Below are 6686 nucleotides of genomic sequence, written 5' to 3' on the forward strand. Positions count from 1 at the left end.
GTTTCCCCCGTCAGAGACACTATCGTATGAAACATACGTTTCTCGTTGTGTGTTCTCGCCCGGTAACGGGTGAGTCGATGCTCGGTAAAATTTGCGTTCACGAAGAACGCGTATTTTTCGTTTAAAACCGCCTATGGCGTCGACCACGTAAAGGGCCATTCGGTCATAGACACCGACCCGTGGTCATGCTGCGTTGGGCGAATTTTTCGAAATATTTTTCACTCCGAACGAGAGAAAACAAAAAAATTTAATAGCATCCAGTATAAGGCATGGAGAAATGTTTACGAAAACATACCCATAGTACAAAACTCATTGACTTTGTACTCGTCGTCGTCGACGACGACGACGACGACGACCTTTTACTCTCTGATACTAGTACGAGGGCGCCGTAACTTGGCCTGCAGCCGAGCGGTCTTAAGCATGGCGGTAAAGGGGGAAAAACTCGAAGCTCCACTCTTGACGAGCAGGGAGGATGAGTTAACAAAGTTCTTCGGACAGTTTGACAATTTTTAATCTACGTTTTGTCAATATGAACAATATAATAATTCAACAATATCGAAATGAAGAACTTGAAATCAATATACATGGGGAAGACAGATATAAATAGATTTGTAATGATTATGCTCGCTTCTGTCCGCGTTTGACGAAGCACGACGAATGGGTACAAAAATATACATTAGCAGAGCTGTTGGAGTTATCGAAGATAATATTCTGAGAAAATGAAACATTTTTTCGTCGGTCGTGCGACGCCCGCACGGGGCGTCCACCGACCGAGGATTTCTCGTTTCCCCGTTAGACCCTACGAGACGAGTTTCGCTACGTCTCCCGACGACGTTCGTTCCCTCGATGGCGTGCGTCGAGGAAAATGCGCAGCTACGTGCCCAGGTACCTTGAAATTGGGCGAAATATTTCGTCGGTCGTGCGACGCCCGCACCGGGCGTCCACCGACCGAGAGATTTTACGTAGCTCGCTCATGCTTGCGTTGACGATATCTAAAGGAAATTATGGTTCTTCGTCGTCGGAGATAGGGACAGTGGGAATTTCGTTAATCCAAATGTTACGCACACGTGGACGATCCGGTGGGATTGGACTCAAGATTCGAGCGAGCATCCAAGCCCGCCGTTTACCCGTTCGACCGCAACACGCGTCAAGAGCGACGAGTAAACTCACAAGATACGCAACTTTCGAGATATTCGGACGATCCCAAATTCGCCTTTCTCCCGATAGCCTACGTAGACGAAGCGTCGCGGTTTTGTGCCCAGAGACTCTGTAATTGTGCTGACTTTTTTTCGTCGGTCGTGCGACGCCCGCACCGGGCGTCCACCGACCGAGGATTTCTCGTTTCCCCGTTAGACCCTACGTGACGAGTTTCGCTACGTCTCCCGACGACGTTCGTTCCCTCGATGGCGTGCGTCGAGGAAAATGCGCAGCTACGTGCCCAGGTACCTTGAAATTGGGCGAAATATTTCGTCGGTCGTGCGACGCCCGCACCGGGCGTCCACCGACCGAGAGATTTTACGTAGCTCGCTCATGCTTGCGTTGACGATATCTAAAGGAAATTATGGTTCTTCGTCGTCGGAGATAGGGACAGTGGGAATTTCGTTAATCCAAATGTTACGCACACGTGGACGATCCGGTGGGATTGGACTCAAGATTCGAGCGAGCATCCAAGCCCGCCGTTTACCCGTTCGACCGCAACACGCGTCAAGAGCGACGAGTAAACTCACAAGATACGCAACTTTCGAGATATTCGGACGATCCCAAATTCGCCTTTCTCCCGATAGCCTACGTAGACGAAGCGTCGCGGTTTTGTGCCCAGAGACTCTGTAATTGTGCTGACTTTTTTTCGTCGGTCGTGCGACGCCCGCACCGGGCGTCCACCGACCGAGGATTTCTCGTTTCCCCGTTAGACCCTACGTGACGAGTTTCGCTACGTCTCCCGACGACGTTCGTTCCCTCGATGGCGTGCGTCGAGGAAAATGCGCAGCTACGTGCCCAGGTACCTTGAAATTGGGCGAAATATTTCGTCGGTCGTGCGACGCCCGCACCGGGCGTCCACCGACCGAGAGATTTTACGTAGCTCGCTCATGCTTGCGTTGACGATATCTAAAGGAAATTATGGTTCTTCGTCGTCGGAGATAGGGACAGTGGGAATTTCGTTAATCCAAATGTTACGCACACGTGGACGATCCGGTGGGATTGGACTCAAGATTCGAGCGAGCATCCAAGCCCGCCGTTTACCCGTTCGACCGCAACACGCGTCAAGAGCGACGAGTAAACTCACAAGATACGCAACTTTCGAGATATTCGGACGATCCCAAATTCGCCTTTCTCCCGATAGCCTACGTAGACGAAGCGTCGCGGTTTTGTGCCCAGAGACTCTGTAATTGTGCTGACTTTTTTTCGTCGGTCGTGCGACGCCCGCACCGGGCGTCCACCGACCGAGGATTTCTCGTTTCCCCGTTAGACCCTACGTGACGAGTTTCGCTACGTCTCCCGACGACGTTCGTTCCCTCGATGGCGTGCGTCGAGGAAAATGCGCAGCTACGTGCCCAGGTACCTTGAAATTGGGCGAAATTTTTCGTCGGTCGTGCGACGCCCGCACCGGGCGTCCACCGACCGAGAGATTTTACGTAGCTCGCTCATGCTTGCGTTGACGATATCTAAAGGAAATTATGGTTCTTCGTCGTCGGAGATAGGGACAGTGGGAATTTCGTTAAACCAAATGTTACGCACACGTGGACGATCCGGTGGGATTGGACTCAAGATTCGAGCGAGCATCCAAGCCCGCCGTTTACCCGTTCGACCGCAACACGCGTCAAGAGCGACGAGTAAACTCACAAGATACGCAACTTTCGAGATATTCGGACGATCCCAAATTCGCCTTTCTCCCGATAGCCTACGTAGACGAAGCGTCGCGGTTTTGTGCCCAGAGACTCTGTAATTGTGCTGACTTTTTTTCGTCGGTCGTGCGACGCCCGCACCGGGCGTCCACCGACCGAGGATTTCTCGTTTCCCCGTTAGACCCTACGTGACGAGTTTCGCTACGTCTCCCGACGACGTTCGTTCCCTCGATGGCGTGCGTCGAGGAAAATGCGCAGCTACGTGCCCAGGTACCTTGAAATTGGGCGAAATTTTTCGTCGGTCGTGCGACGCCCGCACCGGGCGTCCACCGACCGAGAGATTTTACGTAGCTCGCTCATGCTTGCGTTGACGATATCTAAAGGAAATTATGGTTCTTCGTCGTCGGAGATAGGGACAGTGGGAATTTCGTTAAACCAAATGTTACGCACACGTGGACGATCCGGTGGGATTGGACTCAAGATTCGAGCGAGCATCCAAGCCCGCCGTTTACCCGTTCGACCGCAACACGCGTCAAGAGCGACGAGTAAACTCACAAGATACGCAACTTTCGAGATATTCGGACGATCCCAAATTCGCCTTTCTCCCGATAGCCTACGTAGACGAAGCATCGCGGTTTTGTGCCCAGAGACTCTGTAATTGTGCTGACTTTTTTTCGTCGGTCGTGCGACGCCCGCACCGGGCGTCCACCGACCGAGGATTTCTCGTTTCCCCGTTAGACCCTACGTGACGAGTTTCGCTACGTCTCCCGACGACGTTCGTTCCCTCGATGGCGTGCGTCGAGGAAAATGCGCAGCTACGTGCCCAGGTACCTTGAAATTGGGCGAAATATTTCGTCGGTCGTGCGACGCCCGCACCGGGCGTCCACCGACCGAGAGATTTTACGTAGCTCGCTCATGCTTGCGTTGACGATATCTAAAGGAAATTATGGTTCTTCGTCGTCGGAGATAGGGACAGTGGGAATTTCGTTAATCCAAATGTTACGCACACGTGGACGATCCGGTGGGATTGGACTCAAGATTCGAGCGAGCATCCAAGCCCGCCGTTTACCCGTTCGACCGCAACACGCGTCAAGAGCGACGAGTAAACTCACAAGATACGCAACTTTCGAGATATTCGGACGATCCCAAATTCGCCTTTCTCCCGATAGCCTACGTAGACGAAGCGTCGCGGTTTTGTGCCCAGAGACTCTGTAATTGTGCTGACTTTTTTTCGTCGGTCGTGCGACGCCCGCACCGGGCGTCCACCGACCGAGGATTTCTCGTTTCCCCGTTAGACCCTACGTGACGAGTTTCGCTACGTCTCCCGACGACGTTCGTTCCCTCGATGGCGTGCGTCGAGGAAAATGCGCAGCTACGTGCCCAGGTACCTTGAAATTGGGCGAAATTTTTCGTCGGTCGTGCGACGCCCGCACCGGGCGTCCACCGACCGAGAGATTTTACGTAGCTCGCTCATGCTTGCGTTGACGATATCTAAAGGAAATTATGGTTCTTCGTCGTCGGAGATAGGGACAGTGGGAATTTCGTTAAACCAAATGTTACGCACACGTGGACGATCCGGTGGGATTGGACTCAAGATTCGAGCGAGCATCCAAGCCCGCCGTTTACCCGTTCGACCGCAACACGCGTCAAGAGCGACGAGTAAACTCACAAGATACGCAACTTTCGAGATATTCGGACGATCCCAAATTCGCCTTTCTCCCGATAGCCTACGTAGACGAAGCATCGCGGTTTTGTGCCCAGAGACTCTGTAATTGTGCTGACTTTTTTTCGTCGGTCGTGCGACGCCCGCACCGGGCGTCCACCGACCGAGGATTTCTCGTTTCCCCGTTAGACCCTACGTGACGAGTTTCGCTACGTCTCCCGACGACGTTCGTTCCCTCGATGGCGTGCGTCGAGGAAAATGCGCAGCTACGTGCCCAGGTACCTTGAAATTGGGCGAAATTTTTCGTCGGTCGTGCGACGCCCGCACCGGGCGTCCACCGACCGAGAGATTTTACGTAGCTCGCTCATGCTTGCGTTGACGATATCTAAAGGAAATTATGGTTCTTCGTCGTCGGAGATAGGGACAGTGGGAATTTCGTTAAACCAAATGTTACGCACACGTGGACGATCCGGTGGGATTGGACTCAAGATTCGAGCGAGCATCCAAGCCCGCCGTTTACCCGTTCGACCGCAACACGCGTCAAGAGCGACGAGTAAACTCACAAGATACGCAACTTTCGAGATATTCGGACGATCCCAAATTCGCCTTTCTCCCGATAGCCTACGTAGACGAAGCATCGCGGTTTTGTGCCCAGAGACTCTGTAATTGTGCTGACTTTTTTTCGTCGGTCGTGCGACGCCCGCACCGGGCGTCCACCGACCGAGGATTTCTCGTTTCCCCGTTAGACCCTACGTGACGAGTTTCGCTACGTCTCCCGACGACGTTCGTTCCCTCGATGGCGTGCGTCGAGGAAAATGCGCAGCTACGTGCCCAGGTACCTTGAAATTGGGCGAAATTTTTCGTCGGTCGTGCGACGCCCGCACCGGGCGTCCACCGACCGAGAGATTTTACGTAGCTCGCTCATGCTTGCGTTGACGATATCTAAAGGAAATTATGGTTCTTCGTCGTCGGAGATAGGGACAGTGGGAATTTCGTTAAACCAAATGTTACGCACACGTGGACGATCCGGTGGGATTGGACTCAAGATTCGAGCGAGCATCCAAGCCCGCCGTTTACCCGTTCGACCGCAACACGCGTCAAGAGCGACGAGTAAACTCACAAGATACGCAACTTTCGAGATATTCGGACGATCCCAAATTCGCCTTTCTCCCGATAGCCTACGTAGACGAAGCATCGCGGTTTTGTGCCCAGAGACTCTGTAATTGTGCTGACTTTTTTTCGTCGGTCGTGCGACGCCCGCACCGGGCGTCCACCGACCGAGGATTTCTCGTTTCCCCGTTAGACCCTACGTGACGAGTTTCGCTACGTCTCCCGACGACGTTCGTTCCCTCGATGGCGTGCGTCGAGGAAAATGCGCAGCTACGTGCCCAGGTACCTTGAAATTGGGCGAAATTTTTCGTCGGTCGTGCGACGCCCGCACCGGGCGTCCACCGACCGAGAGATTTTACGTAGCTCGCTCATGCTTGCGTTGACGATATCTAAAGGAAATTATGGTTCTTCGTCGTCGGAGATAGGGACAGTGGGAATTTCGTTAAACCAAATGTTACGCACACGTGGACGATCCGGTGGGATTGGACTCAAGATTCGAGCGAGCATCCAAGCCCGCCGTTTACCCGTTCGACCGCAACACGCGTCAAGAGCGACGAGTAAACTCACAAGATACGCAACTTTCGAGATATTCGGACGATCCCAAATTCGCCTTTCTCCCGATAGCCTACGTAGACGAAGCATCGCGGTTTTGTGCCCAGAGACTCTGTAATTGTGCTGACTTTTTTTCGTCGGTCGTGCGACGCCCGCACCGGGCGTCCACCGACCGAGGATTTCTCGTTTCCCCGTTAGACCCTACGTGACGAGTTTCGCTACGTCTCCCGACGACGTTCGTTCCCTCGATGGCGTGCGTCGAGGAAAATGCGCAGCTACGTGCCCAGGTACCTTGAAATTGGGCGAAATTTTTCGTCGGTCGTGCGACGCCCGCACCGGGCGTCCACCGACCGAGAGATTTTACGTAGCTCGCTCATGCTTGCGTTGACGATATCTAAAGGAAATTATGGTTCTTCGTCGTCGGAGATAGGGACAGTGGGAATTTCGTTAAACCAAATGTTACGCACACGTGGACGATCCGGTGGGATTGGACTCAAGATTCGAGCGAGCATCCAAGC

The sequence above is a fragment of the Venturia canescens genome, unplaced genomic scaffold (genome assembly GCF_019457755.1).
Source record: "Venturia canescens isolate UGA unplaced genomic scaffold, ASM1945775v1 PGA_scaffold_59__1_contigs__length_33337, whole genome shotgun sequence".
In the NCBI taxonomy this organism is placed as follows: Eukaryota; Metazoa; Arthropoda; class Insecta; order Hymenoptera; family Ichneumonidae; genus Venturia; species Venturia canescens.